A 25,400-nucleotide genomic window follows, 5' to 3' on the forward strand; every position below is an offset into this window, starting at 1 on the left:
AGCTTGTAGACTCTAAAACTTTCACACAGACCACATAATTTACACTAATTTTGGGTTATTTTTACCAAAGATATGTAGCAGTATCAATTGTGGCCAAATTTATGAAAAAAAAGTTACTAATTTGCAAAATTTTATCACAGAAATTAAGAAAAATTTGTTTTTTTTTTCAAAATTTACGGTCTTTTTTCATTTATAGAGCAAAAAATAAAAAACCCAGAGGTGATCAAATACCACCAAAAGAAAGCTCTATTTGTATGAAAAAAAGGACAAAAAAATCCTTTGGGTACAGGGTTGCATGACTGAGTAATTGTCATTCAAAGTGTGAGAGCACTGAAAGCTGAAAATTGGTCTGGACAGGAGGGGAGTTTATGTGCCCAGTAAGCAAGTGGTGAATGCAACAAAGTATTTTGTTTGCTTTAGAATCTGCAGCTTGGCATATATACTATTAAGTCTGATCTACCAGAACACACAGATTCTTCTCAACCATTTATTCCCCCAGTTGCACTCCTCCTGGAATGTATGATGCATGTGTATTTTTAACCAAGTGCATAATTACATTTATCAACATTAAACCTCATTTGCTACATAATTGTCCAGTGAGAGCCCATTCACACAGGGGCAACTTTGATCCGACTTCAAGTCGCCCCAAGTAGCGCTACATGTAAAAAATCAATGTAAGTGAATGGATCCATCTTAATGCACACTACTGCAGTCGCCCCGACTTCAGAAAAGGTTCCTGTACTACTTCAAGCCGACTAGAAGGCGACTTGTACCCATTGATTTCAATGGAAGTTGCCTCCAAGTCGGATCACTGTTCATACTGAGGCAACTTTACAGGAAGCAGAGAGGAAACAGGAAGTAATTTACTCCACTAAACAGCCAGCCCCCTCCTTCTCACACACAGCTGATAAGCTCTGATTGGCCACTTGTAAAGTTCCCTGTCCTGGAGACGACTTCAAGTTGTGTTGTAAGTTGCCCCAAGTCGTGCTGTGATTCGTACTCAAGTCGTGTCCAAGTTGCCTCCCAAAGTCGCGCTGGAAGTCGTGTTGCCCCTGTGTTAATGGGCTCTCAAGCAGTGCATTAGGATCTGCTTGTAAATTGAAGATATCCTTTAAGGATGTTATTCCGCTGTATGGCTTGGTGTCATCTGCAAAAACTGAAATGGTACTTTTAATCCCAAACTTTATATCAGTTATAAATAGGTTAAAAAGGGTTCCAACACAGAACCTTGGGGTACAACACTAATGACCTTAGACCATTCAGTGTATGACTCAATAATCATGAATCTCTGAATATGGTTAGCCAGTTCCCTTTCTATTTACAGACTGTATTTTCTAAGCCTATAGACCTTGACTTACTGTACATATTAGCCGTGTGTGGAAAACTGTGTCAAACGCAAAGGCAAAGTATTCTATATCTGCAGACACTCCTTGTCTAGGTTTTTGCTTACTTCCTCATAAAAAGAAATCAGATTTGTTTGAGAGCTTTAGTCTTTTGTGAATCCATGCTGACTACTGCGTGAAATATATTTTTCTAGCAAAAACTCTTCTATGTGGTCTTTTGTTAAACTCTCAAGTTATTTTTCTAACTATATAAGTTAAACTAACCGGGCTGTAGTTACTAGTTAAAGACTTTTTTTTACTATAGGCACCAAATTGGCCTTGCACAAATCCAGTGGTACCATCTTGTAAAGAGTCTCTAAAAATTAGAAATGATAGCTTTGAAATAACAGGGCTCAACTCTTTCAGAACACGTGGGTCTAAGCCATCTGGTCCAGGTACTTTATTCACCTTTATTTTGTCCAAATTTTGTCCAAATTTTTCTGAACCAGATCAATTTTGACCCACTGTGGTTGTTTTGGGGCTAATAATATCCCTATGATCTTTTGCAACCTCTTTGTAGTTTAGAATTTTTGGAACATTGGAAGTTTATAGCAAAGAGCGGAGACCCACACAAAAACCACAGTTACACTTTTCTGCACCCCCACTGCAGGGAAACTGCAGCAGATCAGTGTGAAAGCAGCCTAAGACAGGCCATAGATGGTGCACATCTTTTTCCTTCAACCACAGGTTGCAGGAAAGAAATTTGGACGATTCCTCCATCAGCATAGACAGTACTGACAGGGGAATCCCTCCTGCCCAGCAATTGTCTACTCCCGGCAGTGGGGCGGTGGCAGGAGGGGAAGCCGTCCTCGCTGGGAGAAGACAGTGACTATTGCTAATGGCTATAGCAGCCGCTAGCGATAATTGCAAGTGAATCCGGCAGGGTGGCTCTACCCAAGTTGATCGATCGATCAACTTGATACATTCAGCCTGCCCACACACAGTTTGAATTACAGCCGGTTCCTGCTGAACCGGCCGAGATTTGAACCATCTATGGCCAGCCTAAGAGTTGGGGATTGTGAAGAGAAAGAGATAGTTTGCATCCAAACAGACTGGTGTTTCTGAATTAAGCAAATAGCAAGCAGACAAGTTGGTACAGTCTGGTGACTAAAGGCACCAGTTAACGTGGGTCTAAAGGCTAGACATTTTTTACCTTTAAGTGTTACTAAACCCACAACAGTAAAATCAGTGTGTATGTGCAGTAAAGCAGTGGTTCTCAAACCTGTCCTCAAGTACCCCAACAGGCCATGTTTTCAGGTTTTCCTTTATCTTGCACAGGTGCTTTAAATCATAGTCAATGGTTTGGTATTTTGGACATCTATTTTATCTAAGAGAAAGTCCCAAAACATGGCCTGTTGGTGGTACTTGAGGACAGGGTTGAGCACCACTGCAGTAAAGCATGCTTGTTATACTCACTGTGGAACCTAAGGGGTTCAGCATTGTGTATAAAGGCTGTGTGATCCTGTCTCACTGATCCTTCTCTTCTTTAACTTACTCCAATCCATCTGACTTTAACTGACTCCAAACCTGTCTTCAAGTACCCCAACAGGCCATGTTTTCAGGTTTTCCTTTATCTTGCACAGGTGCTTTAAATCATAGTCAATGGCTTGGTATTTTGGACAGCTATTTTAGCTAAGAGAAAGTCCCAAAACATGGCCTGTTGGGGGTACTTGAGGACAGGGTTGAGAACCACTGCAGTAAAGCATGCTTGTTATACTCACTGTGGAACCTAAGGGGTTAATCCTCAGCATTGTGTATAAAGGCTGTGTGATCCTGTCTCACTGATCCTTCTCTTCTTTAACTGACTCCAATCCATGGAACAAAGCATTAGGAGTCAGGCTGCACATGCTCAATTTGGTGGGTATCGCTAGAGAGTTTGTTTGTTTTCCTGGGAGAATGCATGTGATCAACACAAGGCCAATCAATGTCCAGACAGAGGATCAGGGGAGAATGAAAACTCCTCCTAATAGCTTTAAGCAGACACTGATACAAGTCATAAGACTGCTCTAATTGCTGATGAAAAACATATTTAGCAGACTATATTTACCAAAATTATTGCATTTCCATGTTCTGTGTACTGTGGGAGACCAGATATAGTGAATACAGGGTCCTGGGTTTAGCAACATTTTAATGCATTCCCTACATTAAGGTAAAAAATGTCCCCATAACTGGAGAGGGGTGTCCCAATCCCTTAATATATAACAGTGGTGCACCACCCAAAAACTGATGTGCTATAGTAATGATAGTGTTATTTTGTTAAACTCACATATACCACCATATGATATAAGTGCAATGATACACACTCAAAAAAAAACCTTTGCCTTATACCATCAATAAAATGAATAATACTAAATGTCCAAGGAGTCACTAAAGTCCATCTGTGAAAAAGCAGCACCAAAAAGAGCAAAAAATAAATGTGTATAAACTGTGAATAAAAATATAAGCTTTTTAAATATATATATATATATATATATATATATATATATATATATATATATATATACACAGTGGGGACAGAAAGTATTCAGACCCCCTTAATTTTTTCACTCTTTGTTATATTGCAGCCATTTGCTAAAATCCTTTATGTTCATGTTTTTCCTCATTAATGTACACATTAATGAGGAATGTACACATTAATGTACCTGTCCAATACAATCCCAACAGTGAAGCATTGTGGTGGCAGCATCATGGTGTGGGGGTTTCTTTCAGCTGCAGGGACAGGACGACTGATTACAATCGAGGGAAAGATGAATGCGGCCAAGTACAGGGATATCCTGGACGAAAACCTTCTCTAGAGTGTTCAGGACCTCAGACTGGGCCGAAGGTTTACCTTCCAACAAGACAATGACCCTAAGCACACAGCTAAAATAACGAAGGAGTGGCTTCACAACAACTTTGTGACTGTTCTTGAATGGCCCAGCCAGAGCCCTGACTTAAACCCAATTGAGCATCTCTGGAGAGACCTAAAATGGCTGCCCACCAACGTTTACCATCCAACCTGACAGAACTGGAGAGGATCTGCAAGGAGGAATGGCAGAGGATCACCAAATCCAGGTGTGAAAAACTTGTTGCATCTTTCCCAAAAAGACTCATGGCTGTATTAGATCAAAAGGGTGCTTCTACTAAATACTGAGCAAAGGGTCTGAATACTTAGGACCATGTGATATTTCAGTTTTTCTTTTTTAATAAATCTGCAAAAATGTCAACAATTCTGTGTTTTTCTGTCAATATGGGGTGCTGTGTGTACATTAATGAGGAAAAAAATGAACTTAAATGATTTTAGCAAATGGTTGCAATATAACAAAGAGTGAAAAATTTAAGGGGGTCTGAATACACATATATATATATATAAAATAATATCTATAAGTTAAATATATGTGAAAAAGCAGTTCATCAATATGTGTATTGTCAAAAATATATATATATGTATATAGTTTAATAGTCCCAACAAGTGGTATGCAAAATTGCTGTGAAAGTTGCCAGGAACTCCAAAGTGACCACGTGCTCAGCAGATCAGATGACTCTTGTGCTCCCCCTTAAGGGTCCCCACTCACCAGCTCCTGTTACCCCTGCAGGGGTGATTGGCATATACAGATAACCATGGATGATGTCCCTTGATGGCTCATCCAGCTGATTCACCGGTATTTGGCTTGATGTCCCTTAATGGCTCCTCCACCCAATCCACCAAACCAAGATACCCAAAACGATCTCCTATTTAGCAATTCCCAGTCTTGATTTCCAGAGAATATTCAGTGAAATCCCAGGGATAGATCCTGAAATCTTCCATAGACACACTGCAGACCAATACAAGGTAACAGTAGCTTTTCAGATGTTGTGCAACTGGTTCAGTATACCAGAAAGCCTGCGACCCCTCCTTACTCAGTGAGGTCATACAGCAGGTGCCTGAGAAGGTGAGGTTCCGGGCTGCTCTGTGCAACACCATTGTAAGTAACACCAATTATAACAGGTTTATTATTTTAATAAAAATTACATTCAATCTCAGCAGAAAGACTGAGACTGGGCAGCTTCGTCCTAAGGAGGAATAGACAGGGCTGTGTGACAAAATAGCCTGGATTCTGAAATAAGTTTATGTTTGTTGTTATGCTAAGCAACTCCTGTGTGGGCAGAACGCTGTGTTACTTCAATGCTTGGATGAATACAAGTGGACACAAAGCCCTAAAACTCCATCTGCTAAGTGGACTGAGTCCTTGGAAAACTCTTCAAACTCTCCAAGATAAATCTCACAATGTAAAAATGATATTAAAAAGTATAGTTAGAAAATATGTACTGAAATATATGTGTATGTATATGAAAGTATGTATTGTGTGCGATTCATAGCAAAGCCCATCAGTCTGGAGACTGGGTTAGAGGATATCAGTCCAGAACATATCATCATATATAAGCACATATCACAGGGGGGAACTCCTGGGAAAAACAAAACAAACAAAAAAAATGTATACTTTAGAAGCATACATACTTATTGTTTTATTTAAATCATAATTTTCTACATTTTCAGCAAGGCAAAAAACTTTTTTTATGGTTCTCCTTTCTGCAATGCTGCTTCCTATATGACCTCTCTCCTGCAAGGTAGGTAATAAATCCACATCATTAACTCTGTCAATAAAAGCAGAGAGGAGATCCAGAAAATCATAAAACAAAGCCAGAAAGTAGTAAACAACCTGTCTTTGTGGGGCAGAAGTGTGAATTGTGAGAGTAGCTTAAGAAAGAATGCAGATGCTTTGGGTTGCAAATTGATCACTTTAGGATATGCATTTACAACAATCACTATTGTTGCCAGTACATTTGAGACTGGTCACTGAGGATTAATACATCTAATTTAGAGACTAGTCACTGATGTGTGAGCTCTGGTAATGGAATCTCAGTGGTATATAATGTACTGTTCAGATAAGATAACATAGCTCCCAACTGTCCCTGATTTTGAGGTACTGTCCCTGATTTGGACCAAAGATCCTCTGTCCCTCTTTCCTCCTTATTTGTCCCTCATTTTGGTTTGATGTATATATTTATATATAAAATGCACTTTTTATCTTTCAAAAAGTGTTTCCTAGTGCTAAACCTTTCATTCAGTTTCTAAATTGCGGCATTTGTAAATTTCAAAAGTCAGTACAAAAAGATAGTAGTTGTAAAAAAAAGCACTTGTGGGTTTAACGAAATATATTTTTTTGTATACTTCTCATTTAAGGGGGGAGTGGCAGGGTGTGTGTCCTAGGTCTACATACTTTTTCTAGTAGGTATCCCTCATTTCCATCTCAAAAAGTTGGGAGGTATGAATTAAGGATGAGGGCAAGTGTAGAACTGAACGTGACATTCTGGCATTAATTAAAGTATGTTAGCAGTAGATTAACTTACACAGACTGGCACTGTAGAAAATGCACACATTCCTAATGACCAAATTTTAAAGTGAACCTGTATTCCCTCCTAAGGTGCCAAAGGATAAGTAAAAAGCAGACACATAGCTTCTTAGGGTATAAGCTACACAAGATTAGCCTTGGCTTGGAGCCGTATAGCCCAGAGCATCATCACTGTTGTACTACAGGATCCTTTGTTGCCCTCAACCATAATGGGGGGACAGAGGCGGGGGGGGGGGGGGGGGAGGGAGCAAGAGGAAAGGAGCAATGTGATTTATTATTGCTGTGGTTAGGAACTTTAGTCTTATCTCTGGACATGGGGAGAAGGCAGAGCAGCGAGAAAGCTTGTGAGACTGTGTGCAGAGCCGGACTATTTATTCTCTGTAGGAGAAAGATCCTGGGAGGGGAAGACACATACCATGCAAGCTGCCTATTGGAGGGGGAGATTCCTGGAAATCACCAAGGGAGGTCTGTACTGGAAAGATCAGAGGCCATCAATCTGCCCCTGCATCAGAGCTGCAGACACTCGGCTTACACTGTTCAGCCACACAAGATCACCAGACAGAAAGGTACAGGCTAGAGGGGAGTCCCAGTGCATTGTGGGCTGCTTCTTGCCCAACCTTGGGAGACATTCAGACTCCATGCATACTATAAGCTAAAAAAAAATGCTGGATGAAAAAAGGCTCATAATAGCATAGTCGGCAAAACACCCCCAGAAATGCAAAAAAAAAAAAAATTATGAAGCTTCAAAAACACTTCTAGACTAAAATAGTGTGCATGGACACATAGGATAACACTATTTGCTTCTAGATGCATAAAAAAAAAAAAAAAATACTCAAAAGCTGCTGCTAGGAGTGTTTTTTAAGCTAGTGAGGCCTACACTTCTTAGCATCATCATCCCGCCAGAGGAATTGCAGCATACTACCATTTCATACCTCCCAACTTTTTGAGGTGGGAATGAGGGACGCCTATTAGCAAAAGTATGTAGGCATAGGACACACACCCAGCCACGCCCCCTTAAAGGAGAATTATACAAAAAAAAATGATTAGATAAACCCACAAGTGCTTTTCTTTACCATTTACCATACTATTCCTTTATAGTGTCTTTTGAAATTTACAAATGCAGCAATTTAGTAATTGGATGAAAGGTTTAGAACTGTGGGAAACACTTTTTGAAAGATAAAAAGTTAATTTATATACAACTATAGATCAGACCAAAATGAGGGACAAATGAAAAGGAAAGAGGGGCAGAGAGACTTGTTCCAAATAAGGGACAGTCCCTTGAAATCAGGGACAGTTGGGAGCTATGCCATTTGTCTCCATCCAGCCTATAGGACGAACCATCAGTGGTCAGACCTCTGACTCGAAAACATCGGTAAAGCATTGGTATGATGAAAGGTATTGGTATGATGAGAGTATGATGAGCCACTCTTACATGTATTGAACTTGTTGGCATCTTGTGGATTTGCTGCTGCCAGCAGAGTTTTGCTTAACCACCCATCGGTGACCACCGGATCCCCCTGGATCACGGTAAATGGCCGCTGATATCGTCCGTTTACCACGTGATGTCATGACGCCTGTTCCTCCCTCCCCTCTCTGTACCGATCAGTACAGTGTGAGAGGAGAGAGGGAGAGATCGTTTGCAGCGCTGTGGGCACTACAGATCCAGCCCACAGCGCTGCTCACTGCCCATACTCTGCCAATACTCGCCAATACTCTGCCAATACTCGCCAATACTCTGCAATAAATTTTAACAGAAACAAAGAATTTTTTTTTTTTTTTTTTTTACCGAATTTTCAGTCTTTCTTGATTTATAACGCAAAAAATAAAAAACCCAGCGGTGATTAAATACCACCAAAAAAAAGCTCTATTTGTGTGAAAAAAGGGACATACATTTCATATGGGTACAGTTTTGCATGACTGAGTAATTGTCATTCAAAGTGTGAGAGCACCGAAAGCTGAAAATTGGTCTGGTTAGGAAGGGGGTTTAAGTGCCCAGTGGTCAAGTGGTTAAAGGGGACTGCGTCAGTCTTCCTCTACCTTTGGATTATCCTCCTTTGGACGGTAAGCACTCCAACAAAGAATACAAAAGCCCCAGGCTTCACATTTGCCATATCCATTGGTCAGTGGCTAGATAGTACTATTCAGTTCTGTGACTGCTGATGTTATTTGTTGCAGAGTCATTCCTTTCTGATCCATCTACTGTGTTCTGACAGGAGCTTGTACACAATTCAAGGCTGGGATGCTTTGCACATGGTTGTGGCACAATCTTTTAATGGAGTTAAAGTGGTTCCAAATTTAAACCATTTTTTACCTTAATGCATTACCTAAGGTAAAAAAAAAAAAAGTCTCACCATTTGTTGTGCCTCCCCCAACCCCTAAACATTAACCTCCTCTCATGTCCAATGCTGTATTGTCAGCATCACCGCTGCTCCCTCTTCCTGGTCTCACAAAAGGACTCTGAGCACAGTAGAAGCCATAGACTCCTACTGCCATCAGTCAACTCCTATGAAGAGGGAGTGGGGGCAACTCGGCTCGGGAGCATGCCCGCACCGGTGGCCCCCTCAGCAGGCAGCTTGCTAGGGGGGTTACCTGCAGGAAGGAGGAGGAGGAAGAGAAAAAGAGATGGTAAGCCGCTGCTCTGTGCAATATCCTTGCACAGAGCAGGTAAGTATAACATCTTAGGAGTATGCTGTCCAGTTCTGAGCACCAGTCCTCAGGAACGATGTGCTGGAACTGAAGAGAGTCCAGAGAAGGGCAACAAAACTAATAAAGTGTCTGGAAGACATTAGTTATGAGGACTGAACTTATTCTCTCTGGAGAAGAGTCACTTAAGAGGGGATATGATTTCAATGTACAAATACCGTACTGGTGACCCCACAATAGGGATAAAACTTTTCAGTGTAAGGGACTTTAATATGACACGCGGCCAGACACTACAATTGGAAGAAAAGCGGTTTAACAATAAACTGCGTAGAGGGTTCTTTACTGTGAGAACAGTTAGGATGTGGAATTCCCTTCCACAGGCGGTGGTCTCAGATAATTTAAAAAAACTATTAGGTAAGCACCCAAACAACCACAACATACAAAGATATACAATGTAATACTGACATAATATCACACACATAGCTTGGACTTGATGGACTTGTGTCTTTTTTCAACCTCGCGACTATCTATCTTTTTATTTTAATAAAAAAAAAAAAAGTTTAGTATCACTTTAAAACAGGCAGAGAGGAAGCGATATATCGCCCCCCAGCCATCCTATTTTGGAGTTATGTAATGTGTTGACCCTAGCATTGTCCGTTCTGTTTAATCAGCACTTCCCTTAAAGGTTTTAGTCATGTTTAAATGATGCACATTACAATGTTACTGGTGCATCTGCATGTTGTACGGTCCAGTTATGAGGTCATCTCTGAAAATGGTGCAGAACCCAAACATTTCAGCAGCTCCCTAGGGAGTTATTGTTACTCAAGTAATAAAGTAGTATCAATTACCCATGTGTGATTACACAATGCTCCAATTGTGGGCAATGATATCTACTACATATTTTTGGTGTAGATTACGCCATATGGGTTGCATGAAAACCAGTGTCAAAAGGTAGTGCATGGTAGCAAACAACTTCACCACAGAGATGTTAAGACTACAGCCAATCAATAGAGAATGTCAGTGTAGGTTTTCCTCAAGGCTGGTACACACGGGCCAAATATTGGCCGATATTGGCCGGTTCAACAGAAACCAGCCAACATTTGGCCAGTGTGTACAGCAGCCTGTTCAACTTCTGTCAAACAGGCATGCTGGAAAAACTGCAGCAGATCTACACCCTGTTCCAAATTATTATGCAAATTCAATTTCAGTGTCACAAAGATTAAATATTTTGTTTTTCAGTTTAACTCATGGATGGCATTTTGTCTCAGGCTCTTTTGATCACTGAAAACAATCTCAGACACCTGTGATAATTAGATTGCCAGGTGAGCCCAATTAAAAGGAAAAACTACTAAAGGAGGATGTTCCACATTATTAAGCAGAGCACCATTTTCAAGCAATATGGGGAAGAAAAAACTATAACATGGTATGAAACATATGCGGAGTCTGAGAGGCTGCACACCCTGAATAACAAATTATTGTAAAAAAGGAAACATTCCCCGTGGGGTTTTTTAGCAGCAATTATGAGTCAACAAAAATTTGTAAAAATATATAGGTAATTTTTATTATCAAAAAAAAATTTGAACAATACTAACACAGAAGTTAAAACATGAGCTCTGGGTATGTACAATGAGAGACTGGTAGATTAGAAAAGGGGGAACACAATGTTGACAATACCATATGGGTTAAGAAAAAAGTGAAATTATCTAATGTATCAGCCTACAATAATTAAATTTTAGTTATACTGTCCGATGTGGGGAAGAAAAAGGATCTCTCTGCTGCCGAAAAGAGTGAAATAGTTCAATGCCTTGGACGAGGTATGAAAACATTAGACATTTCAAGAAAACTTAACCATGATCATCACACTATTAAGAGATTTGTGGCCGATTCAGAGTTTGACGGGTTTCGTGCAGCTAAAGGCACATTGAGGAAGATTTCTGCAAGATCTATGCATCGGATCAAGAGAGCAGCTGCTAAAACACCACTACATAGCAGCAAACAGATATTTGAAGCTGCTGGTGCCTCTGGAGTCCCACGGACATCAAGGTGTAGAGTCCTCCAGAGTCTTGCAAATGTGCATAAACCTTTCATTCGGCCACCACTAACCAATGCTCACAAGCAGAAACTACTGCCTTGGGCAGAAAAATACATGAAGACTAATTTTCAAACAGTCCTGTTCATTGATGAGTGCTGTGCAACCCTGGATGGTCCAGATGGATGGAGTAGTGGATGGTTGGTGGACGGCCACCCTGTTCCAATAAGGCTGCGACGACAGCAAGGTGGTGGTGGAGTCATGTTTTGGGCCGGAATCATGGGTAGATTGCTGGTCAGCCCCTTTAGGTTCCCCGAAGGTGTAAAGATGACCTCTGCAAAGTATGTGGAGTTCCTGACTGACCACTTCCTTTCCTGGTAGAGAAGGAAGAACTATGCTTTCCGTAATAAAATCATCTTCATGCATGACAATGCACCATCTAATGCTGCAAAGAATACCTCTGCATCAATGGCTGCTATGGGGATAAAAGGAGAGAAAGTCATGGTGTGGCCTCCATCCTCCCCTGACCTCAATCCTATTGAGAACATTTGAAGCATCCTCAAGAAAAAGATCTATGAGGGTGGGAGGAAGTTTACATCCAAACATCAGCTCTGGGAGGCTATTCTGACATCTTGCAAACAAATTCAAGCAGAAACTGTCCAAAAAACTCACAAGTTCAATGGATGTAAGACTTGTGAAGCTGCTTTCAATTAAGGGGTTCTATGTTAAAATGTAACGTGACCTGTTAAAATGTTTAAAAAGTTAAAATGTTGTTCAAAGTTTGATTGAAATAGCTCTTGATTTCAGTAAATATGCTGCAAACACAACAAATGACAATTTTCAGTTCTCTACAACCTATAAAGTGTTTTGAAACTTACTGTGCATAATAATTTGGAACAGTGCATTGTAAGTTTTTTATTTAGAAAAAAAAACTGTTATCATTAGGAGGTTTGTTCAATAAAATTTGAATTGCTCTCTTAATAGTTGATAACATGAGAATTATGCTGACTGCTGTTTACATCAATTATTTAGGTAAATGAGAAAATATCATTGGCATAATAATTTGGAACAGGGTGTACATCCAATCAGCGCTTGCTGCAAATGGCACTGATCTTTGTGTAGTAGGCTGTCCCGCTGTCAGTAAATTAGTGATCTAAAATGTGTTCTACAATTGATGAAACAAAACTTGGAAAAACCCACAATGTAAACAAAACCTGTGAATGCTTTATCAAAAAGACCCTTCTACACAAAAGGCCAGGTAATGGAAACACATATATCCAACAAAAAAAAAAATTAAAATAAAACAATGTTCCAAAGTTCGCGTGTTCACATAAAAATAAAAAAAGTAGAAAAAGAAAAATAGAAGTGAATTCAGCTTCTCACATGCAGTTCCAACCAGATGATCGTGATATAAATCAATTATTTCCAAAAAAAAGACACATCCACAGACACTTCTTGGATGTAAGTGCATTTTATTATTCAGTAAATTAGTTTTTTTTTACACAGTAATGCACTGTGAGCCTTTTCCATTGCTTTACATATTGCCTGATGTGACAAATGAGAGTAAGGAGAGTAAGGTGATACACAAGCGTGATTCTGTGTCTTTTGTGCCAGCTGACCATTTGACTTCAAAGGAGGATTCACATATATGCATATGATCTCTTGGCGGGATAATTTCTTCTGGTAAGTGGCTCAAGTTATATACTCAGTGCGGTGGTGATACTCTTTTTAAGTGGAAATAATTTATATGATTTATATCACGATCATCTGGTTGGAACTGCATGTGGGAAGCTGGATTCTCTTCTATTTTTCTTTTTCTACTTTTTTATTTTTATGTCAACACACGAACTGTGAAACATTGTTTACTTTTCATATTTAATTTTTTTTGTTAGATACATGCGGTGGCGGCTGGTGCTCAAAATTTTTTGGGGGGGCGCAAACAAACTGAAAAATACTGAAAAAAAAAAAAAAACATAAATTGCAGCCTCTCTGTGCCCATCAAATGCAGCCACTGTGCCCATCAATTGCAGCTACTATGCCCATCAAATGCAGCCATTATGCCCATCAAATGCAGCCACTGTGCTTCATCAAATGCAGCCACAGTGCCCCATCATATGCTGCCACTTGTGCCCATCAGATACAGCCACTGCGCCATCAATTGCAGCCACTGTGCCCATCAAATGCAGCCACTGTGCCCAATCATGTGCAGCCACTTGTGCCCATCAGATGCAGCCACTGTGCCATCAATTGCAGCCATTGTGCCCACCAAATGCAGCCACTGTGCCCCATCAAATGCAGCCACTGTGCCCCATCAAATGCAGCCACTTGTGCCCCATCATAAGCAGACACTTGTTCCCTATCATATGCAGACACTTGTGCCCCTTCATATGCAGACACTTGTGCCCCATCATATGCAGCCACTTGTGTCCATCATATGCAGCCATTGTGACCCCCGCCTGCTGTCTGCCTGGCACTTACCCCATCTTGATGGTGGGTCAGGCAGCGGGTGACGGCGGCGAGCTCTGTGGGACGAGCAGCGGGTCCTCCATGCTGAGCTCCATGCTTCCCTGCATCTCTTCTTACATTACGCTAGGTGGTCAATAGGATCGCCTCTGCCTTCAGCCAATCAAGTGATGGGTTTCTAGACCCAAGCTTTCTGATTGGCGGAGAGGCAGTTCAGTGTTAGAAAAGCAAATATTCAATGCTCTGCGCTCCAAGTCCACCTTTTTTGAAGCCTATTAAAGCCTATGGCTTTAATAGGGGCCGGACGCCTGAATAGGGGGTGGCAGCGGCAGCCATGGATAGATTCATGCAATGCATGAATCTATCCATTAGTCTTATAGGGGGGTGGCGTGACAGAGGGGGCAGTGCCCATGCGCCCTTAATGGACGCACCGCCACTGGATACATATGTTTCCATTACCTGGACTTTTATGTAGAAGGGTCTTTTCAATAAAGGATTCACAAGTTTTGTTTACATTGTGGATTTTTCCAAGTTTTGTTTCATCAATTGTAGAACACATTTTATATCACTAATTTAGTGTCAGCAGACACATATTTGACATTTCATTGTTTAGTCTTTGTGATAGTCAACTTACAGCACATCTTATTTATTCACTACTTTCATTTCCTCACTATTCAAGGACTTTTTCAATTGCAGCTGTTTTTTACTTCATGTTTTTGTTTTTGAGGCCAAGCACACCTTTTCTATTATTTTAATTAGTTCCCCTGTCAGAACAAAGTAGCACAGCAGGGAGATTGCTGTACAGCACATAGTTAGTGCAGCGAGCGCCTAACTACCGTGTATACCAGGCACAACCCAATGATTATTTCTGAGCAGTATAGTCAACACAAGTGCTTTCCAACTGGGAAAGGCAGAACAGGGGGTGCATTACTTTCAGTAAGACAGCTTACTGTATAAATCTGCATAATCAAAAGGCGAGTGAGCACTAAAATACAATTGCTGTTTATCAACCATTGTTTAGGTAGTGGAGCCTACATATCCACTGAGCAAATATTTCTGCCCCATTTACGTCTATAATTACAAAGTACGTATATCACGCACACTAAAGTATTAACATACTCCACCAACAACACCGCCCCCCCCCCCTTCCATCCGGTCCATGGGAAAATTGGCTGCCATGAAACCAGTCCCTGGTGCCAAAAAGGTTGAGGACCGCTGCTCTAATGTATATAGTGAGCTTTCCACAATCAAGCAATTTGTTTGTAGATGTTTTATACATAGGACTTTACAAAGAGAAGAACATAGCTCCCATTGTTTTCCAATTTCCATTAAAACCACAACAATAACCACACTTATGAAAATCACTTTTATCCATAAGCAGAGTATATAAACAGTTAAATCATGTGAAACTAAAATCTTTTTTCAGAAGTGGTCTGCAAAAAAAAAACCCTAGTCAAAACAGTCAGACAACTGTAGTATAATACATCAGGAAGGATGTGTTGGTACTGGAGAGAGTCCAGAGAAGAGCGACAAAGCCAATAAGAGGACTGGAGGACCTCAGTTATGAGGAGCAACTGCAAGCATTAAACTTATTCATCCGGAGAGGAGATATGACAGCAATATACAAGTACCTCAATGGAGATTCTAGCATAGGGAAAAAACGATTCAACTTCAGGGAGGTTAAAGTGTTTGTTATCCAACATTTCATATTCCTGATATGTGTCTGCTGTACCACGTACTTGTATTTTATTTTGCTTCCTGTATGTGGAATTCTTGATGTTCATGCCTGTTCCTCTGCTTTCCTATTAAAAACTGACCACACTTAGCAGGAGAATACACCATGGTCAATTCTCTAGCTGTGCTGGGAAATCAGCCTTGTCTCCTCCAATGATCAGACTTGTCCTGACACGCTGCCCCTGCACAGCCTTTCACTGGGAAGCTCAGTGTTTTGTTGCTCCCCCCCCCCCCCTTCTCTAGCAAAAAGGTATTTATAATTCTTTTAAATATCTATACACTTACCTTTCATTTCTATTTTAAACTGAATGTGTTGTTTTACAATGTGATAATTTACAATCACTTTAAGAAGACACATGGCCACTCAATGAACTTGAAGGGCAAGCGGTTTGATCTTAAACTGACCAGGAGGTTCCTTACTGTCAGAGTGGTAAGGATGGGGAACTCCTTTGCACATTCAGTGGTGTCAGCGGGAAGTGTTGATACTTAAAAAAAAAAAAAACGTAGATGAGCATCTTAATAAATGCAGTATACAGGAATATGGGAATTGGTATTGACATACACACAAATCCACACATGTTGAAATGGATGGACTGAATCTTTATCCAACCTCACCAACTATGCAACTATGTACATTTTAACACTGTTAAGTAAAGAAATTGCACATAGGGAATATTATAACTTGCACATTAGAAAGTCCTTAAAGCAGTATTACAAATCCTAAAGCCTCGCACACACGATAGGATTTCCCACAGACAAAATGTCAGAGTTTTCTCCGAAGGGCGTGTGCCACGAAGGGCGTGTGCCAGGAACGTTTGCATACAAACGGCACACAATTGTCAGCCAACAAACACGAACGTAGTGATGTACTACGTGGCTTTTCAGCTCTTTAGCGCCACCCTTTGGGCACCTTCTGCTAATGTTGTGTTTGGTGAGCATTGATTCCGAGCATGCGTGTTTGTACTTTGGACTTTTGTCTGACAGACTTGTGTACACACGCTCGGAAAATCTGACAACAGACCGTTGTCCGCGGAAAATTTATAAGTCTGCCATCCAACATTTGTCCGTGGAAAATCCGACAACAATTGTCCAATGGAGCGTACAAATGGTCGGATTTTAGGCCAATGGTCTGTCAACACACAATTCCCGTCGGAAAATCCGATCGCGTGTACGAGGCTTTAGATGTTGTGGCTGCATTTGTTTTTTTTGGCTTTTTTCACACTTTTTATCACCCAATGATCCTGCCATTAACACACTGTATTAGAGTGCCTACAATCTGGATGAAGTAGCAACACCTTTGGACAGCAGTATTGCCAGCCTTGGGGGAGAATAGTGTTAGACTAGCATATTTAGATGCACTTGACTAACAAATCAAACTTTACTCCAACCAACACTTTATAAAGTTACAGCAAACAGTTTTTTGCCTTTTGGGATAAAAGTTTTTAAAGAAATGAATAAATGCTGACCATTGTAAGCACCACGGTCAGTGTTAAGTTGTTTGTCCCAACCCTCTGACTGCTGCTGTTTGGACAGCTTGGTCTGTTAACCACCTCAAGACTGAATACTTTCATCCCCTTCCTGCCCAGGCCACTTTTCAGTTGTCAGCACTGTGACACTATGAATGGCAATTACTCAGACATGCAACACTGTACCCAAACTACATTTTTATAATTTTTTTAGACAGATAGAGCTTCCTGTTGGAAATAGTTAATCACCACCGTTTTTGCTTTATATTTTGCTAAGCAAAAATTAAATAAAAAGACAGAAAAAAATGTTTTTTGTTATACAATTTTGAAAATACATAATCTTTCTTCATAAATGTAGGCAAAAATGTATTCTGCTACATTACTTTGGTAGGAAATAACCTAAAATCTGTGTATATTACTGTATTTAGTCTGTGTAAATGTTAGAGAGTCTAAAAACTATGGAACATGCTGTATGTTTGTACATTGATCAGTCCTGATGTACTGGCTTGCCTATAAGTCATATGTCCATTAGTGATTCAGCAATAAGTGACAAGTGCTATAATTATAAGTCTTTGATATGGTGCTGCAAAACATCTCATAAAAATATACAGTATCTCACAAAAGTGAGTACACCCCTCACATTTTTGTAAATATTTTCATATCATTTGACAACACTGAAGAAATTACACTTTGCTACAATGTAAAGTAGTCAGTGTACAGCTTGTATAACAGTGTAAATTTGCTGTCCCCTCAAAATAACTCAACACACAGCCATTAATGTCTAAACCGCTGGCAACGAAAGTGAGTACACCCCTAAGTGAAAATGTCTAAATTGGGCCCAGTTAGCCATTTTCCCTCCCCTGCGTCATGTGACTGGTTAGTGTTACAAGGTCTCAGGTGTAAATGGGGAGTAGGTGTGTTAAATTTGGTGTTATCGCTCTCACTCTCTCATACTGGTCACTGGAAGTTCAACATGGCACCTCATGGCAAAGAACTCTCTGAGGATCTGAAAAAAAAAGAATTGTTGTTCTACATAAAGATGGCCTAGGCTATAAGAAGATTGCCAAGACCGCGAAACTGAGCTGCAGCACAGTGACCAAGACCATACAGCATTTTAACAGGACAGGTTGCACTCAGAACAGGCCTTGCCATGGTCAACCAAGGAAGTTGAGTGCACATACTCAGTGTCATATCCAAAGGTTATCTCTGGGAAATAGACGTATGAGTGCTGCCAGCATTGCTGCAGCAGTTGAAGGAGTGGGGGTCAGCATGTCACTGCTTAGACCATACGCTGCACACTGCATCAAATTGGTCTGCATGGCTGTCATCCCAGAAGGAAGCCTCTTCTAAAGATGATGCACAAGAAAGCCTGCAAACAGCTTGCTGAAGATGAAAAATACTATGAGAAACCCCCTAACGGGGCTTTAAAGCAGCCAATGAAAAAGACTGTAGATAGTCAAAACGTTAATTTTATTGATACAAAAAAAAGGTATAAAACAGATGAGTTCTGACCTTAGAGTCAGGACACGAACTGGAGTACAATATAAAAATCACAGCGGACAATGCACGTGGTTGGGAACAATGTACAGTACAGTATATTAGAGACAACAAGATCATGGAAATAGGAAAACTGATGCGTTTCGACCCTCACCGGGTCATCTTCAGAGGATAATTGTCATCTGTAGGGGTGCAAGCATGTATCAGGCATGACGTAAAAAATCAACAGTGGCAAACTCATGTACATACAGCACAGCATATATGCATGACTTGTATAGTTACACATCACAGAGTTCCCAATGTTTCAGAATATTCCCAGTGGTGCAATCCCTCCTATGCCGTCCGTGCTTGCTGAAGATATTAAGGACATGGATTACTGGAACCATGTCCTGTGGTCTGATCAGACCAAGATAAACTTATTTGGTGAGGTGAAGATTGCAAAGACAAGTGTGTCTTGTCTACAGTCAAGCTTGGTGGTGGGAGTGTCATGGTCTGGGGCTGCATGAGTGCTGCTGATACTGGGGAGCTACAGTTCATTGAGGGAACCATTAAGATGCCAACATGTACTCTGACATACTGAAGTAGAGCATGATTCCCTCCCTTCGGAGACTGGGCCACAGGGCAGTATTTAAACATGATAACGACCCCAAACACATCTCCAAGGTGACCACTGCCTTGCTAAAGAAGCTCAGGGCAAAGGTGATGGACTGGCCAAGCATGTCTCCAGACTAAACCCTATTGAGCATCTGTGGGGCATCCTCAAATGGAAGGAGGAGGAGCGCAAGGTCTCTAACATCCACCAGCGCCGTGATGTTGTCATGGAGGAGTGGAAGAGGATTAAGGTCTGGGGATTGGGTTAGCTACTCCATAACGTTAATCTTGTTGGTCTGGAACCAAGATGCTGCTTGCTTACTGGTGTAGATGCTGCTTGCTTACTGGTGTGTTTGGGGTTGTTGTCATGTTGAAACACCCATTTCAAGGAAAATTTTCTCTTCGGCAACATGACCTCTTCAAGTATTTTGATGTATTCAAACTTATCCATTATATAAAATAGGCCCAACACCATAGTGTGAGAAACATCCCCATATCACGATGCTTCACTGTCTTTACAGTGTACTGTGGCTTGAATTCAGTATTTGGGGTCATCTAACAACCTGTCTGTGGCCCCTAGACCCAAAAAGAACAAACTTGCTTTCATCAGTCCACAGAATGTTGCACCATTTCTCTTTAGGCCAGTCAATGTGTTTGACAAATTGTAACCTTTTTTAGCACATGTCGTTTTTTCAACAATGGGACTTTGCGGGGGCTTTTTGCTGATAGCTTGGCTTCACATAGGCATCTGCTAATTGTTACAGTACTCATAGGTATGTTTAGACCTTCCTTGATCACCCTAGAGCTGATCATTGGGGTCGTTATAATTTATTCCCTTTGCAGGGACACAAATTCCTTCCCTTCCCTCCTGTCAGAATGACAATCTGCCTTCTTTACATTCTGTCTCTCTGCCTGATGATCGCCGGGCGCTGGCGGACATCGAATCCGAGGTACCCGCCGATCGGCTCCCGCTGTGAGTGGGAGTGAGCCGCCAGTGGCACGCATGCACGCCCCCCCCTACCCGGAAGAGTCGGAATATATATATATATATATATATATATATATATATATATATATATATATATATATATACACACACACATATACACATGTGATCTGGCGCAGAGGTGCCACCCTGTAGCAGTAAAACTGCTATAGGGCGGACATTAAGTGGTTAATATAACAAAATCCTCAACACAGAGGTGAACATCAAAGCTTTGAACAGTTTACACAAAATGACCTACTCATTCTTCTATGAAAACAATGTATATATATTCAGCCCATTAGAGTATCAAAGCTGGTCACTATTTGCCAATCATTTCTATCAATTACAAATACAACCTGGGTGGCGCTTCCTTTATGAATCAGCTGGTAATTGCCCCATATCACAGGAACACTGTTGTATTATTAAAGGTCAAGGCGTATACAATGACCACTGAAACTAATTGAATCACTGTTGCTCTTTCACTTACAGTCATAAAAACAAATTACACAGCAGTAAACACAAAATGATGTATGATTAAGAACTCATGCACATGGGCAGAAAAAAAACCCACTATAAAAAGGCATGTTTTTTTTTTTTTTCTTTTTTTTTTATAATACCTCTGAATGCAGTCAGTGTGTCCATGAACATTATGACATTTCAATTTATATTTTAGAGCAGCATTTAAGGGGCTTAAAAAAATACCCCAAACCTGCATACGGAGAGGTGCTTACTGGCATAATTTACGCACACACATGCATTTACGCATTTACGCACTTGCATGCACAATAATTAATTCCACTGACTATTATACATGAATATTCAGGCCAGTAAAATGGGTTTGCACTCATCCTCTTCTAATGCTTGTAAAGGTGTATAAACATGTGTAATTATGTGACAAAACAAGTCTTTTCTACATTTGATTTTTCTGCCAGCTTCTCCCGTGTTTATATTAGTATTTTTAATATCCTCCTGTGAAATAAAGCCCAAATCTTTTCAATTTTTTTTCTAAACATGCCTTCAAGATAAGTGATCTAACACAGAAACTTTATCAGCAGTAAACTCTTTACAGTTCAAAAACCATAAAATAACTTGTTTTAGCTTCTTTTCACTGTAAGTCATGAGGGAACGCTTAGAGGTATATTTATAAAGGAGTGAATGTTGCATTCACCAAACATTCTTTTGGTGAATCTTTCTGACATGTTTTGAATTAAAGTGATTGATTCACCTGCAGTGTATGTTTGTTGAATGCCACATTCAATGCATTATAAATATGCACTATACTGTAAATATATATATATATATATATATATATATATATATATATATATATATATATATATATATATAGCTAGGGTCCAATTACTTAACATAAACAAATGCCCATGTGGTAATTTCCCCACTGGTAATTTCTAAACAAGGGTGATATGCATACTCATACTATGAATATAATTATTCCACTATTTTCTGCTGCTTAAAATATTGTTAGCTTTAGATCTAGGATTGCTGTGGTGCTTTGCTTCACTGTCATGACAAAATCATATCTCCCCTGATGCAACATGATGCCTCCCTGGTACCTGTCAAATGCCACTTTGAAATCAAGCCACCTCAGAATGCTCATTAGGAGACACAAGTGTAAAAGAGCCCTTAGACTGGTATTAATTGTGAGGTTCAGACCTATGCGAATTGGATGTGGATTTCCCCGCATCCAGTTCGCATGACAGGAGATTGTGACTGGAGCCGGTTCACATATCCCTGTTGCGGCTGCGGAACGCTGTGCATCTTTGACTTCGTTCCAGGGCCGAATTCAGGAAAAAATTTGTCCCTGATTCGTTCCTGGAAGGAAGAACAGGGACGCTCCGGACCCCTGCTGCAAGCCGCATCCGTCGAAGGTGTGAACCCAGACTCAAGGCGTAGTCTATAAGGAGAGCAGAAAAAAAGGCATTTGAGGTAGAGGTAAAATAATTCATTAAAAAAAAAGGTTTTAAAAAAAAAAGCAATTAAAGTTAACAATGGTTGCCAACCTCTCACTGCACAATCTTGAAGTGCAATAGGATTTCCCTCCTGCAATGTTCCATGTTTATCAACCACTGATTAACACTGATGCTAACCCCAACCATTTCCATTTAAAAATTGGAAGCTGTTATCACGTGGTTTTTCGAGTATTTAGAATACAATTTGCCATTTCCTTTTTTTTTTTACTAGTTTGTCAGTTTGTTAGAGGGCATACTCTGACAGGTTACTAACCACTTACAAATTGTCAAGAAAATGCTATAGGATTGTCCTTTAGTACCTAGCCTAAATATGTCTAAACAGAGAAAAAGAAATATTACAAGAACTGATTTCTTATCGATAACAGAGACCATCCAATGTGTTCCAGCATTTGCAGGTACACCTGTGCCATTTATAAAAATAAAGAAAACTCCGTCCCATCAACCATTAACCCTTTTCTGGCGGTCTATGTACAAGGTCAATGAAGCAGCTTATAAGGCTCCTATAAGATCCTGGTGAAGATATATTGCTTTACATTCACTTGGCACAGTTTTTCTAACCTGCTAGCAATAATAATAATAACATTATTGAACCAGACAGCTCACCTTTAAACAGAAGCAGTGAGGCAAATCCAGGATGGTTAATTCACAACCCCAGAGCAATAAACTGACATTCCTCCTGAAAAGGACTTTCTGGGACAGCTCCCTGTGTGTGTGCTCTTTCAAGTCCCCAGCTACAAGTGTGACAGGTGCAGTCCCTTCCCTGTATTGCTCAGATGAGACACACCCACATTCCAGAACACTTGGAAACTAGGTGCAGTTTGCAACATAGCCAAACATAGCACAGAGACTTTTTTCAAAGAGCAAGTCCAAACAGACTGTGGGGTCCCTAAAATAACCTAAAGCAAGTCTGTCACTGATTTCAAAAGTTGAAAATAGGTAAGGAAAATAATTTATACTTATCTGTCCTGCCACCCACTCTGCCAATCTTCTCTCTGTTGAAGAACTTTGGTCTCTTAAAGCGAAGTTCCACCCAAAAATGGAACTTCCGCTTTTCAGACTGAACCCCCCCCCCGGTGTCACATTTGGCACCTTTAGGGGGGAGAAGATACCTGTATAATCCAGGCATTTGCTCCCACTTCCGAGCACAGATCGCTGCACTATCCGTGGCGATCTACGCCATGTCCAGCCCCTCCTCCGTCCCCCCGCTGTCTTCTGAGAGACACACAGGTCCCAGAATACAGCAGGGACCAGTGAGATCATGCGGCGTGACTCGCGCATGCGCAGTAGGGAACCAGGATGTGAAGACGCAAGGCTGATTCCCTTACCGAAGATGCCGACGCCTTCACCCGGGAGCCGAGGGACAGATCGGCTTCGGGTGAGGACATCGCAGGCGCCCTGGGCAGGTAAGTGTCCATATAGTAAAAGTGAGCAGCTGCAGTATTTGTAGCTGCAGACTTTTAATTTTTTGGCGGAACTTCGCTTTAAGGATCTTAAAAGACAAGTGTGGTATTTCAAAATAACAAACGTTCATACTCACTAAGGTAGATGCAGCATCAGACCCCCGCCGCCCCCTCAGGACCAAGAACTGGGCAAGCAAAGACTGCTAATTGTTCAGTTTTCAGTCTTCAGTGAGCATAAAGCCGGTAACTGTTAGTCACCTACCTCTCCAGTGCCGGGCAGTGCAGAGGGCGAGAATGGCTGGCTCAGGCTCTCAACGGCACACTGAGAGGCTAATCCAGCTGCCGGTCAGGCATGTGGGTGGATCCCAGCATTAAAGTCGGGATCCCTCTAGAGCAGTGGTTCTCAACCCCTGTGCTCAGGACCCACTAAGAGGCCAGGTTTGCAAGATAACCGAACTACATCACAGGTGATATCATTTGCTGCTCAGTGATTGCAGTATTCTAGTCTGCATCTTCACAAGGTAATATTTAAAATATGGCCTGTTAGTGGGTCCTGAGGACAGGAGTTGAGAACCACTGCTCTAGAGTCTGGACCAGCTGAGTGACATCAGCCAACACCAGACTTTAGACTGCTGTCGGCTGAATCTGGGGCACAGGAGTGCAGAACTAAGAACACTCCTGTGACCCACAAGAGAAGCTGAGACAAAATAGCTTTGGCCCTTTTCTCCTTTTGAAGCCTGACAAAATAAAAAATCAGCACATGGGATATATCTTACAGTCAGAGTGCCTCTTGAAATTATGCTCTGTCCATGGTTCAAAACCCCTGCTGCCATATTCATAGACTCTACTCACGAGTGCCTGGCTATGCACAACCATTCTCACTAGCTCCACCATTCATAGAAGCCGTACTACAGCTTCTAGGAATGGGAAGCGATCTATGAATGCAGAACAGGTGGATGATTGGTAGGTACACCCCTTTCATTCAAATATCCTCTTGTATTTATAGAAGCTGTACTACAGTTTCTATGAATGGTGGAGCTGGGCAGAAGGAGTGGGAATTATTGGGAACTCTTTATGAGAGCCTGTGACAGCCCCTTAGTTCTATTAATTAACCCCACTGCACTGGAAAATTATGGCTGTGGGGTGGATGAAGAGGCATTGATGGAGGAGGATTTCACCTTATAGAAGAGGCATCAACACAAGCTTACACTTGTAGTGCCGCTCTAAGCAAAGAAGGGAAACGTGTATGTTCCCGCTGGTGCTCAGGAATGGGGTTCCGGCATGAAATATCACCATCCAGTAGTGTATAGAATACTTAGAAAAGTTGCCACTTTCCCATCCAGTCTGTGTAATTAACATGTGTGAGAGGCTATCTCACACATGTTAACCTTGCACCACTCCACAAGCCACGCCCTCTGACATCAAATCGCCCATAGGGGCTTAGTCTTAGAGGTCTGGGTTCCTGGGCTTTTTGTTCTAGCCGGCCCACCTGTGCTATAAAAAAAGGGAAACAGCTAGGGTCCAGAGAGCGGGATTGCGGGTACCAGTGGGTATACGAGTCAAAGCCTGTGAGTGCTGAAGAAACTGGGAATTGAGGAGGACATCCAAGCCATTGACAATGCCATCATTGACTCTCACCTCATGGAGGTATGCCTGGGCCACTACATTATTCTACTTAGGATTAGGGAAAGGACGTTGTTCATATTGAGCTGTATGTCGCATCAGGATCAGCAAAGTTACATTAACCGTTCTGAGCCTGGTCTGTGGTTATTCAAAGGGGTGCATGTTGGTTCTGGCATATCAAAAGAACTTGGGTCTGTAAATAGCCTATGAAGTATGAAGTAACA

General features: G+C 41.1%; 1 protein-coding gene across 2 annotated transcripts in view; it reads right to left on the bottom strand.

The window, feature by feature from the left end:
* The window catches only part of EPS8L1 (EPS8 signaling adaptor L1), a 349,361-nt gene extending 326,466 nt beyond the window's left edge, over positions 1-22,895 (bottom strand). Inside the window, exons 1-2 of one of the 2 annotated variants that reach the window (XM_073602315.1) lie at positions 22,757-22,895; positions 15,909-16,108 (exon numbers count right to left, since the gene is read on the bottom strand). The gene's annotated coding sequence lies outside the window, so the exon portion shown is untranslated. The remainder of the gene's footprint in view (positions 1-15,908; positions 16,109-22,756) is intronic. The other variant, XM_073602314.1, reaches the window with a different exon arrangement.
* Between the last annotated feature and the right edge of the window lie 2,505 nt (positions 22,896-25,400).

The sequence above is a fragment of the Aquarana catesbeiana genome, linkage group LG10 (genome assembly GCF_042186555.1).
Source record: "Aquarana catesbeiana isolate 2022-GZ linkage group LG10, ASM4218655v1, whole genome shotgun sequence".
Taxonomy (NCBI): Eukaryota; Metazoa; Chordata; class Amphibia; order Anura; family Ranidae; genus Aquarana; species Aquarana catesbeiana.